Source organism: Ceratotherium simum, chromosome 1 (genome assembly GCF_057802395.1).
Source record: "Ceratotherium simum simum isolate JZ-2026a chromosome 1, ASM5780239v1, whole genome shotgun sequence".
Taxonomy (NCBI): Eukaryota; Metazoa; Chordata; class Mammalia; order Perissodactyla; family Rhinocerotidae; genus Ceratotherium; species Ceratotherium simum.
In genome coordinates, this window is record NC_141900.1 from 91,194,583 (window position 1) to 91,208,149 (window position 13,567).

The following is a 13,567-nucleotide window of genomic DNA, read 5'->3' on the forward strand; positions in this document are numbered from 1 at the left end:
CTTAGGATTTCTTTAGCTATTCGGGGTCTTTTGTGGCCCCATATGAATTTTAGTATTCTTTTTTCTATTTCCATGAAAAATGTCATTGGGATTCTGATTGGGTTTGCATTGAATCTGTAGATTGCTTTACGTAATATAGACATTTTAACTATGTTTATTCTTCCAATCCATGTGCATGGGATGTCTTTCCATTTCTTTATGTCATCATCGATTTCTTTCAATAATGTTTTGTAGTTTTCATTGTATAGATCTTTCACCTCCTTGGTAAGATTTATTCCTAGGTATTTTATTCTTTTTGATGCAATTGTAAATGGTATTATCTTTTTGAGCTCTCTTTCTGTTAGTTCGTTATTAGCATACAGAAAGGCAACTGATTTTTGTAGATTGATTTTGTTCCCTGCAACTTTGTTGTAGTTATTCATTATTTCTAATAGTTTTCCAATGGATTAATTGGGGTTTTCTATATATAAAATCATGTCATCTGCAAATAGTGAGAGTTTCACTTCTTTGTTTCCTGTTTGGATTCCATTTATTCCTTTTTCTTGCCTAATTGCTCTGGCAAAAACCTCCAGTACTATGTTGAATAGGAGTGGTGAGGTGGGCAGCCCTGCCTCATTCCTGTTCTCAGAGGAATGGCTTTCAATCTTTCCCCACTGTGTATGATGTCGGCTGTGGGTTTGTCGTAAATAGCCTTTATTATGTTGAGGTATTTTCCCTTTATACCCATTTTGCTGAGAGTTTTTATCATAAGTGGATGTTGTATCTTGTCAAATGCCTTCTCTGGGTCTATTGAGATGACCATGTGGTTTTTATTCTTTGTTTTGTTGATGTGGTGTATCACGTTGATTGATTTGCAGGTGTTGAACCATCCCTGTGTCCCTGGTATAAATCCTACTTGATCATGGTGTATGATCTTTTTAATGTATTGCTGTGTTCAGTTTGCCAATATTTTGTTGAGGATTTTTGCATCTATGTTCATCAGCGATATTGGCCTGTAATTTTCCTTCTTTGTATTGTTTTTGTCTGGCTTTGGTGTCAGGGTGATGTTGACCTTGTAGAATGATTTAGGAAGTGTTCCATCTTCCTCTATTTTTTGGAATAGTTTGAGAAGGATTGGAATTAGATCTTCTTTGAATGTTTGGTAAAATTCATCAGAGAAGCCATCTGGTCCTGGACTTTTATTTTTTGGGAGGTTTTTGATTACTATTTCAATCTCTTTACTTGTGATTGGTCTATTCAGATTCTCCATTTCTTCTTGGTTCAGTGTTGGGAGGTTGTATGAGTCTCAGAATTTATCCGTTTCTTCTAGATTGTCCAATTTGTTGGCATATAATTTCTCATAGTGTTCTCTTATAATCCTTTGTATTTCCGTGGTATCCATTGTAATTTCTCCTCTTTCATTTCTAATTTTATTTACTTGAGGCTTTTCCCTTTTTTTCTTAGTAAGTCTGGCTAAGGGTTTGTAAATTTTCTTTATCTTCTCAAAGAACCAACTCTTTGTTTCATTAATCCTTTCTACTGTGTTTTTGGTTTCCATTTCATTTATTTCTGGTCTGATTTTTATTATTTCTCTCCTTCTGCTGACTTTGGGCTTTGTTTTTTCTTCTTTTTCTAGTTCTGTTAGGTGTAATTTAAGGTTGCTTATTTGGACTTTTTCTTGTTTGTTAAGGTGGGCTTGTATCGGTATGAGTTTCCCTCTCAGGACCGCTTTTGCTGCATCCCATATGATTTGGTATGGCATATTTTCATTTTTGTTTGTTTCCAGATAGTTTTTGATTTCTCCTTTAATTTCATCAATGATCCATTGGTTGTTCAGTAGCATGTTGTTCAATCTCCACATTTTTGTCACTTTCCCAGTTTTTTTTTCACGGTTGATTTCCAGTTTCATAGCATTGTGGTCTGAAAAGATGCTTGTTATGATTTTAATCTTCTTAAATTTATTGAGGCTTGCTTTGTTTCCCAACATATGGTCTGTCCTTGAGAATGTTCCATGTGCGCTTGAGAAGAATGTGTATTCAGCTGTATTTGGATGGATTGCTCTGTATATGTCTACTAGGTCCATCTCGTCCAGTTTTTCATTTAAGTCCACTATTTCTTTATTGACTTTTTGTATGGGTGATCTATCCATTGATGTAAGTGAGGTGATTTTCGCATAAGTTTTGGTATGTTGTGTTTTCGTTTTCATTTTTCTCTAAGTATTTTCTAATTTACCTTGTGATTTCTTCTTTGATCCATTTGTTGTTTAAAAGTGTTGTTTAACTTCCAAAATTTTCTGATTTTTTCAGATTTCCTTTTGTTAACTATTTCTTCATTAACATCCTGTTGTGGTGAGAGAAGATATTTCATCGCATTATGGTCCGAAAATATATTGGTATATCTATCATTTTAAATCTATTGACACTAAATTTGTGGCTTAACATATGCTCTAAACTGGAAAATGTCCCGTGTGCACTTGATAAGAATGTGTATTCCATTGTTGTTTTGTAGAATGTTCTGTATATGTCTGTTAGATCTAGTTGGTTTCTGTTGTTGTTTAAATCCTCTACTTCCTTGCTTATATTCTGTCTGGTTGTTCTATCCATTATTGTGATTGGGTTATTAAAATCTCAACCATTATTGTAGAACTTTTCTCCCTTCAGTTTTGTCAGCTTTTGCTTCATATATTTTGATGGTCTGTCATTAAGTGTGTAAATGTTTATAACTGTTATATATTCTTGCTGTATTGAACCTTTTATTAATATATAATGTCCTTCTTTGTCTTTTGTAATCTTTTTGATTTAAAGTCTATTTTGGCTGATATTGGTATAGCCACCTCTGCTCTCTTTTGATTACTATTTGCGTGGAATTTTTTTTCTATCCTTTCACTTTCAACCTGTTTGTGTCTTTGGGTCTAAAGTGAATCTCTTGTAGACAGCATATAGTTGGATCATGTGTTTTTATCCATTCTCTGTCTTTTGATTGGAGAGTTGAATTAATTGACATTTCAAGTCATTATTGATAAGGAGGGAGATACTTATGTCATCGTGCTATTTGTTTTCTATATGCCTTTTAGCGTTTTTGTCCCTCATTCCTGCATTATTGTCGTCTTTTGTATTTAGTTGATTTTTTGTAGTGAAATGTTTAAATTCCTTTCTCATTTCCTTTTGTGTATCTCCTAGAGCTATATTCTTTGTTGTCATTATGAGAATTACGTGTAACATCATAAAGTTATGACACACTAATTTAAGTTTACACCAACTTCAATAACACACAAAAACTCTGCTCTTTTACAGCTCTGTAGCCACCCCTTTCAGTTACTGACATCACAAAATTACATCTTCAAACATTGTATGCCCAAAAACATAAACTAATAATTCTTTTAAATGCAGCTTCTTAAATTATGTAGAAAACAAGATTTGGAATTACCAATCAAAGTCACAGTAGTATCAGCTTTTACACTAATATGTTTTTTTCCTTAATATTATTAATCTCAAATCACATAGAAAACAAAAAGTATAGCTACAAACCACTGTTACAATAATACTAACTTTTATAATTGCCCATTGATTTGCCTTTATTGAGATCTTTATTTCTCTCTACAGCTTCAAGATATTGTTTCGTGTCCATTCATTCCACCTTACAGGACTCCCTTGAGCTTTTCTTACAGGGCAGGTCTAGAGGTCACAAACTCCCTTAGCTTTTGTTTATCTGGGAATGTCTTAATTTTTCCCTCACTCTTTTTTTTTTTATTGTGGTAACATTGGTTTATAACATTATATTAATTTCAGGTGTACATCATTATACTTCAATTTCTGCAGAGATTACATCATGTTCACCACCCAAAGACTAATTACAATCCATCACCACACACATGTGCCTAATCATCCCTTTCGCCCTCCTCCCTCCCCCCTTCCCCTCTGGTAACCACCAATCCAATCTCTATGTGTTTGTTTGTTGTTGTTGTTATCTTCTACTTATGAGCGAGATCATACAGTATTTGACCTTCTCCGTCTGACTTATTTCGCTTAGCATAATACCCTCAATGTCGATTCATGTTGTCACAAATGGCTGGATTTCATCATTTCTTATGGATGAGTAGTATGCCATTGTGTTTATATACCACATCTTCTTTATATATTCATCCCTTGATGGGCACCTAGGTTGCTTCCAAGTCTTGGTTATCGTGAATAATCCTGCAATGAACACAGGGGTGCATGTATCTTTACTCATGCGTGTTTTCATGTTCTTTAGATAAACATCCTGCAGTGGAATAGCTGGATCATATGGTAGTTCTGTTCTTAATTTTCTAAGGAATCTCCATACTGTTTTCCATAGTGGCGGCACCAGTTTGCACTCCCACCAGCAGTGCATGAGAGTTCCCTTCTCTCCACATCCTCTCCAACACTTGTTGTTTCCTGTCTTGTTAATTATAGCCATTATGACGGGAGTGAGGTGATCTCATTGTAGTTGTGATTTCCATTTCCCTGATAGTTAATAATGTTGAAAATCTTTTCATGTGCCTGTTGGCCATCTGTATATCTTCTTTGGAGAAATACCTGTTCAGGTCTTTTGCCCATTTTTTAATTGGGTTATTAGTTTTTTTATTGTTGAGATATATGAGTTCTTTATATATTTTGGAGATTAACCCCTTATCTGATATATGGTTAGCAAATATCTTCTCCCAATTTTTAGGTTGTCTTTTCGTTTTGTTGGTGGTTTCCTTTGCTGTGCAGAAGATTTTTAGTTTGATATAGTCCCATTTGTTTATTTTTTCTATTTTTTCTCTTGCCCAGTTAGACATGGTACTTGAAAATATGCTGCTAAGACCGACATCAAAGAGCATACTGCCTATGTTTTCTTCTAGACGTTTCTTGGTTTCAGGTCTTACATTCAAGTCTTTAATCCATTTTGAGTTAATTTTTGTGTATGATGTAAGGTAATGGTCTACTTTCATTTTTTTTTGCACGTGGCTGTCCACTTTTCCCAATACCATTTGTTGAAGAGACTTTCCTTTCTCCATTGTATGCTCTTGGTTCCCTTGTCAAAAATTAGCTGTCCACAGATGTGTGGGTTTATTTCTGGGCTCTCAATTCTGTTCCATCGGTCTGTGTGTCTGTTTTTGTGCCAATACCATGCTGTTTTGGTTACCACAGCTTTGTAGTATATTTTGAAATCAGGGTGTGTGATACCTCCAGCTCAGTTCTTTTTTCTCAGGATTCCTTTGGCTATTTGGGGTCTTTTGCTGTTCTATATAAATTTTAGGATTCTTTGTTCTATTTCTGTGACAAATGTCATTGTGACTTTGATAGGGATTGCATTGAATCTATAGATTGCTTTAGGAAGTATGGCCATTTTAACTATGTTAATTCTTCCAATCCAAGTGCATGGAATATCTTTCAATTTCTTTGTGTCTTCTTCAATTTTTTTCAACAATGTTTTATAGTTCTCAGTGTACAGATCTTTCACATCTTTGGTTAAGTTTATTCCTAGGTATTTTATTCTTTTTATTGCAATTGTCAATGGCATTGAATTCTTCGTTTCTCTTTCTACTACTTTGTTGTTAGTCTATAGAACCGCAACATTTTGTTGTGTGTTGTTGTGATTTTTGTATGTTGATTTTGTATCCTGCAACTTTACCATATTCATTTGTTATTTCTAAAAGTTTTGTGGTGGATTCTTGAGTGTTTTCTATATATAAAATCATGTCTGCTGCAAATAGTGACGGTTTCACTTCTCCTTTCCAATTTGGATTCCTTTTATTTCTTTTTCTTGCCTGATTGCTCTGGCTAGGACTTCCAATACTATGTTGAATAAGAGTGGTGAAAGTGGGCACCACTTGTCTGGTTTCTTGTGTGGTGCCCGTTCTTGGAGGGGTAGCTTTCAGTTTTTCACCATTGAGAATGATATTAGCTGTGGGTTTGTCATAAATGACCTTCATTATGTTGAGGTACTCTCCTTCTATACCCATTTTATTCAGAATTTTCATCATAAATGGATGCTGTATCTTGTCAAATGTTTTCTCTGAATCTATAGAGATGATCACGTGATTTTTATTCTTCATTTTGTTAATGCGGTGTATCTTGTTGATTGATTTGCGGATGTTGAACCATCCCTGCATCCCTGGAATAAATCTCACTTCATCATGATGAATGACCTTTTAGTGTATTGTTGTATTTGCTAGTATTTTGTTGAGGATTTTTACATCAATGTTCATTAGTGATATTGGCCTGTAATTTTCTTTTTTTGTGTTGTCCTTGTCTCATTTTGGTATCAGGGAAATGTTGGCTTCATAGAATGAGTTAGGAAGCATGCCCTCCTCTTCAATTTTTTGGAGGAGTTTTCAAAGTATAGGTATTAAGTCTTCTTTGAATGTTTGGCAGAATTCACCAGGGAAGCCATCTGGCCCTGGACTTTAATTTTTTAGGAGGTTTTTGATTACTGTTTCGATCTCCTTACTGGTGATTGGTCTATTCACATTCTCTATTTCTTCTCGATTCAGTTTTGGAAGGTTGTATATTCTAAAAATTTATCCATTTCTTCTAGATTATCAAATTTGTTGGCATATAACTTTTCGTAGTACTCTCTTATAATCTTTTGTATTTCTGAGGTGTCCATTGTAATTTCTCCTCTTTCATTTCTGATTTATTTATTTAATCCTTCTCTCTTTTTTTCTTAGTGAGTCTAGCTAAAGGTATGTCAATTTTGTTTATCTTTTCAAAGAACCAGCTCTTGGTTTCATTGATTTTTTTCTTTTTTTTAGTTTCTATTTCATTTATTTCTGCTCTGACTTTTATTATTTCCCTCCTTCTACTATTTTTGGGCTTTGCTTGTTCTTCTTTTTCCAGTTCCTTTAGGTGCACTGTTAGATTGCTTATATGAGATGTTTCTTGTTTGTTGAGGTAGGCCTGTATTGCTATAAACATCCCTCTTAGAATCACTTTTGCTGTATCCCATATGTTCTGGCATGTCATATTTTCATTTGTCTCCAGCTATTTTTTTATTTCTTCTTTGATTTCTTCGTTAACCCAGTCGTTGTTCAGTAGCATTTTGTTTAATCTCCATGTATTTGTGGCTTTTCTGATTTTCTTCCTATAGTTGATTTCTAGTTTCATACCGTTGTGGTCAGAAAAGATGCTTGGTATTATTTCAATCTTCTTAAATTTATGGAAACTTGTTTTGTGGCCTAATATGTGATCAATCCTGGAGAATGTTCCATGTGCATTTGAAAAGAATGTGTATTCTTCGGTTTTTGGATGGAATGTTCCGTATATATCTACTAAGTCCATCTGGTCTAGTGAATCATTTAAGGCCAATGTTTCCTTATTGATCTTCTGTTTGGATGATCTATCCACTGGTGTAATTGGAGTGTTAAACTCCCCTACTATCTTTGTGTTACTATTTCTCCTTTTATGTCTGTTAATTATTGCTTTATATATTTAGGTGCTCCTATGTTGGGTGCATAGATATTTACAAGTGTTATAGCCTCTTGCTGAATTGTTCCCTTGATCATTATGTAGTTTCCTTCTTTGTCTCTTGTTACAGTCTTTCTTTTAACATCTATTTTGTCTCGTATATGTATTGCTACCCCAGCTTTCTTTTCACTGCCATTTGCATGGAGTATCTTTCTCCATCCCTTCACTTTCAGTCTGTGAGTGTCTTTAGGTCCAAAGTGTGTCTCTTGTATGCAGCATATATATGGGTCTTGTTTCTTTATCTGATCAGCCACCCTATACCTTTTGATTGGAGCATTTAGACTATTGACATTTAAAGTAGCTATTGATAAGTATGTACTTAATGCCATTTTTTTACTGGGTGTTTTAGTAGTTCTTCTCTGTTCCTTTCTTCTTCTCTTGCTCTCTTCCCCTGTGGTTTGATGGTTTTCTTTAGTGTTATGTTTGGATTCCTTTCTCTTAGTTTTTTCTGTATTTATTATAGGTTTCTGGTTTGTGACTACCATGAAGTTCATATATAATAACCTACGCATATAGCAATCTATATTAAGTTGATGATCTCTTTAGTTTGACCTTTTTCTAAAAGCTCTACGCTTTTACTCCCCTCATCCCATATTTTATGTTTTTGATATCATATCTAACCTCTTTTTTGAGCTTTTGTATCCGTTACCCTCTGATCATGGAAATAGATCACTTTTTCCTATTTGTAGTCTTCTCTTTCCACCTTAAACGAGTCCCTTTAGCACTTCTTGTAGGATTAGTTTCTTGGTGATAAACTCCTTTAATTTTTGCTTGTCTGGGAAACTCTTTATCTTTCCTTTCACTTTGAATGATAACCTTGCCAGGTATTCTTGGCTGTAGGTTTTTTCCTTTTAGCACTTTAAATATGTTGTACCACTCTCTTCTAGCCTGTAAGGTTTCTGTTGAGAAGTCAGCTGATAGCCTTATGGGGGTTCCTTTTTACGTGACTTGTTGCCTTTCACTTGCATCTTTTAGGATTCTCTCTTTATCTTTAATTCTGGACATTTTAATTATGACGTATCTTGGTGTGGGCCTCTTTGGGTTTATCTTTTTTGGGGCTGTCTGTGCTTCCTGTACCTGGATGTCTGGAAAGTTAGGAAAGTTTTATGTTAGGAAAGTTTTCAGCTATTATTTCTTCAAATAGATTCTCTGTCCCTTTGTCTCTCTCTTCTCCTTCTGGTACACCTATAACATGGATGTTAGTGTACTTGATGTTGTCCCAGAGGTCCCTTAGACTGTCCTCATTGTTTTTAATTCTTTTTTCTTTTATCTGTTCAGCTTGGGTGATTTCTTTTAGTCTTTGCTCCAGCTCACTGATCCATTCTTCTGTATTGTCTACTCTGGTTTTGAGTCCCTCTAGTGAATTTTTCATTTCCAGTATTGTATTCTTCATTTCTGATTTGTTCTTTTTTATATTTTCCATTTTGTTGTTGACGTCATCACCGAGTTCATCCATTCTTCTCCCAAGATCAGTGAGCATCCTTATGACTCTTTGAACTCTTTGTCAGGTAGATTATTCATTTCTGTTTCATTTAGATATTTTTCTGGGGTTTTTCTGGGGTTTTGTCCTATTCTCTTAGTAGGAACATATTCCTTTGCCTCCTCATTTTACCTCTTTCTCTGTGCTTGTATCTATGTATTAGGTAGGTCAGCTACATCTCCTGATCTTGGAGAGGTGGCCTTGTGTAAACAATGCCTTATGAGGCCCAGCAGTATGCTGCCCTCTCATCACCAGTTCCAAATGTTCCAAGAGTGACCCTGAATGTGGGCTCGTGTGTCCTTCTGTTGTGGCAGGGTTGCTGTTGCTGTAGGTGCCCAGGGAGGCTGAGCTGTCCCCCTGGATGGCTGGTTGTAATGCTCAGCCCTGTGTGGTTGCTGTGGACCCTTCAGTCTCTTTATCGGGTGTGGGGAGCCCCAGTACAGTTGGATGCAAGCTCTAATAGCACATTCTTGTTGCAATTTTTCTGTTAAGTGAGTAGGCCCCCAGCATGGCTGGTTGTTAGGTTCAGGGGCTTACAATTGCTGTAGGCCTCTGCCTATAAGGCTCTGGTCAGCTCTTTGAGGATTGCAGCTGGGTGGGATTAGCCCCAGACATGGCAGCACCCAATTGTTTCAGGCTTTGTAGGTGGATCCAATCCCCTATGTGGCTGTTTGAGAAGCACAAGTCTCCTGCAGCTGACAAGCCACACTACCCAGAAGGCCACGCACACCATTGACACAGTCCTGCCCTGTGTGCACAGCCTGACCCCCTGAAGTGGACTCAATCGCCCCACAGCAGAGGCCACACTCACTCCACCAATGCCCCACACTCTCTGCTCACTCCTCCCTGCCCCACAGAGGTGGACCCACTCACCCAGCTGCAGACAATCCAGGCACCTAGCCTATGCAGACCCACAAGTTGCCCAAGGGTTTGTTGTTGGGTAAGGCCAGTCCCTAGGGCAGGCTGCCTGCCCTGGCTGAGCTGGATTAAATCAGTGCTCTAGTGGGTGGGGCAGATCCTGGTCTACGAGGCCAGGGGGAGCACTCCAAGGTATCTGCCAGCGTCTGTGTCAGCATGCCTGCACCAGGTCACAAAAATGGCTGCCGCCAATGTCTCAATCCCTGGAGAGGTCTTGCCTCTCACCAAGATGCATGTAGAGCCTATCAGGTGAGTTTCTTTTCACCAAAGGACTGTGCACCTTTCTTTCTGGTGATTTTAGGTTGACTTCTGAAATGGGTGTGTGGGCCCTTTAAGAGCCAGCTTTGATTTCTTTATGTCCCAGCTTTTCTGGGGATATTCTCCATTGTTGTTAGTAGCCAACAAAGCCAGATATTATGACACTTATCTCAGTTGTGCTGGATCCAAAAAATGCCTATAGAGACAACACACCCCGGCTCGGGTCTGCTACTCCTCCAGGGACTGCTGTACACCTTTGGATTCTTCCTGGGTGGCCGTGAAGCACTGCAGCTTGTGAAGGTGGATTTTTCCTCTCCAGAAGGGAATTTATGCCTCTTCCACCTCAATCAGGACTGTTGTTTGTTGCAGGAGTTCCTCTTATCCAGTTTTCAGTTCTCTCTCAGGTTAATTGTTCCAAGAGTAGTTATAAGTCTGTTGTGTCTGTGGGAGGAGGTGAGTTCAGAGTCTGCCTATGCCATCATCTTGACTTAATCCTCTTTTCCCTCACTCTTGAAGGACAGTTTTGCTGGCTATAGGATTCTAGATTAACAGGGTTTTTTTCTATTAGCACTATGAATATATCATTCCACTATCTTCTGGCCTCCAAAGTTTCTGAAGAGAAATCTTCTGACAACCTTATTGAGGATCCCTTGTATGTGATGATTCAATTCTCTTTCAAGATTCTCTCTTTGTCTTTCTCTTTTCAATATTTGAGTATAATGAGTCTCGGTGTTGGTCTCTTTGAGTTCATCTTACTTAGAGTTTGTTGAGGTTCCTTGGTGTTTATATTCATGTCTTTCATCAAATTTTGGGAGATTTCAGCCATTATTTCTTCAAATATTCTCTCTGTGCCTTTCTCTCTCTCTCTCCTCCTTCTGGGACTCTATCAATGCATATACTGGTCCACTAAATGATGTCCCACAGGTCCTTTAGTCTCCATGCACTTTTCTTCACACTTTTTTCTTTCTATTCTTCAGTTTTGATAATTTCCATTGTCTTATCTTCAGGTTTGCTGATTCTTTCTTCTGCATACTCAAATCTGCCTTTGAATCCCTCTAGTGAATTTTTTGTTTCAGTACCTGTACTTTTCAGATCCAGAATTTCTTCTTGGATTCTTTTTAGGTTTTCTATTTCTTTATTGATATTTCCATTTTGTTCACACATCCTTTTCTTGGCTTTCTCCACATCTTCCTTCAGTTCTTTACAAATCTTTAAGAGAGTTGTTTTAAAGTCTTTGTCTAGTATATCTGCCATTATGTCTTTTTCAGGGACAGTTTCTGGTGATTTATTTTTTTCTTTTGAATGGGCCATACTTTTCTATTTCTTTGTATGCTTTTTGATTTTTTTGTTCAAATATAGTAATGTAGTGCCTCTGAAAATCAGATTCTGCCCCTTCCCCAGGGTTTTGTTTGTTTGCCACTGCTTTGGGTCATTGATTTTGTTTTGTTGCTTGTTGTAGGCTGTCTCTGTGCCAAGGATCAGCTTTAGGTGTAAACTTAAGGTCTTCTCAGGTCTTTTATGAGACTTTCCCTGGACATGCACAGTCACTTTCTAAGTTTCCCTGTATATGTAGTTGTTTTTGAATGTCCTAGTCTTTAATGGCTGGCTCTCAAAAGAGGAAAAAGTGAAAATTGAAAGGGGTTAAATGGGCACTAGCCCTATAAATCCCCTAGCAATCACTTCAGCTGGAGGGGGTGGGGCTTGCAATAATGGGGTAGATGCAAGAACAATGGCTGCCTGCCTCTTTGTCTGCACCTCTGTGATCAGAAGCATTAATCAACACTCAGAGCAAAGATCCCCAATATTTGAAGGACAGGGTCCTTTTGCCCACTCTGGCTCCCTCAAGCTGTGTATAAGCTGCTCCAGGGAGATGTTCCAACTGTCTGCCACGTGGCTGGGGCAGGGGGATGTGTAGCTGCTACTCTGCTAAGAGCTGAAATGGATCAAAATTAACCACCCATTCTTCCCCTTGAAGTTGCAAGCCTTCAACAGACTTCAGAGTTTCAAAATACTTACATGAGACAGCTTCTGCCAGTGCATTTGTTGTCCAGGTAGAGAGATGGATTCCTGGAGCTACCTACTTCACCATCTTCCCCAAACTTGCACTGTTCTTATAATATTGAAGAAAGGGCGTAAAGTTGAGAAAAAGCAGTAGTAATAGAAATGAAAGAGTGAAAGCAAGATATTAGGAAGGAAGAATTGAAGTGTCTTGATCTTGGTCCACCTTCCCAGGCACCACCATTAAAGAGCACTAAATAATAATTTTCAGGGCCGGCCCCGTGGCTTAGCGGTTAAGTGCGTGCACTCCTCTACTGGCGGCCCAGGTTCGGATCCCAGGCGTGCACCGACGCACCGCTTCTCTGGCCATGGTGAGGCCGCGTCCCACATACAGCAACTAGAAGGATGTGCAACTATGACATACAACTATCTACTGGGGCTTTGGGGAAGGAAAAATTAAAAAGAAAATTCTGTTTAAAAAAATAATAATAATTTTCAATATAGGTGAGGTCAGTCTTGCTAATGTCAAAGGCAATATATGAAAATACTATTGCATTCAAAACAAATCTTAAGAATGTTTCTGGATTAAAACTTTGACAATGAATATTTGTAATGCAGAAGGGCTGTGAGGGGGTTGGAATGAGTGAATGTGGGCAGTTTGCAAGTCTGAATGCCAGAAGCCAAGGTTGCGCCTGCCTCAGCCTTCTGGGAAGTTTTGGAGTGGGATGTCCCAAAAGCATTTTGATGGTTTTAGTTTCTGATTATTATAGAGTATTTAAAAGTATCGCGGGCCTGTGTCAGTCTTTCAGGATTGTTTGGTATAAGACACTGGCCTGCTGCAGGGCACACCCCTACTCTCACTGTGCTCCTATTCAGGGGTGCTGGGTGCAGCTGAGGCCCAGGCCACAGGCCTCTCAAGAAGAGGACAGGCAGGATCTGTCCCTGGAGATGCCATAACACTGGGTTCTTATAGCACACCCTGGGTTCCAAACATTGTTCTGATGGGTTCTAGAGAGTTCTGGAGGCCACCCACTCATCCTGCATGTTCTGGGAGCCCAGGAATGGTGCTGACCTCAATCCTGTGCTACAGGACTTCAGGGTAAAACCAGCTACATCTGCTTCTTCTGGTGATAAAGACTCGTACTGGAGTCCAAGCCAGATCCCATAGTGTTCTGAGCACTTTCTGGTGAGGTTCCTGGGCAAAGAGAGCATAATGTCCCCGGGCATGCACACTGGATGTGATAGTTAATTCTATGTAGTAACTTGGCTAGGCCATGGTACCCAGATATTTGGTCAAACATTATTCTAGATGTTTCTATGGAGGTATTTTTGGATGAGATTAACATTTAGATCAGTAGTCTTAGAGTAAGATTACACTCCAATATGTGGGTGGGCCTCATCCAATCAGTCAAAGGACTGAATATACCAAAAGACTGACCTCCCTGGAGGAAGAGAGAAATCT

At 38.2% G+C, this 13,567-nt stretch overlaps 1 pseudogene; it reads right to left on the minus strand.

The window, feature by feature from the left end:
* LOC101395596 (CCR4-NOT transcription complex subunit 4-like) overlaps positions 1-13,332 on the minus strand; it is a 29,957-nt pseudogene extending 16,625 nt beyond the window's left edge.
* Positions 13,333-13,567: the final 235 nt, after the last annotated feature.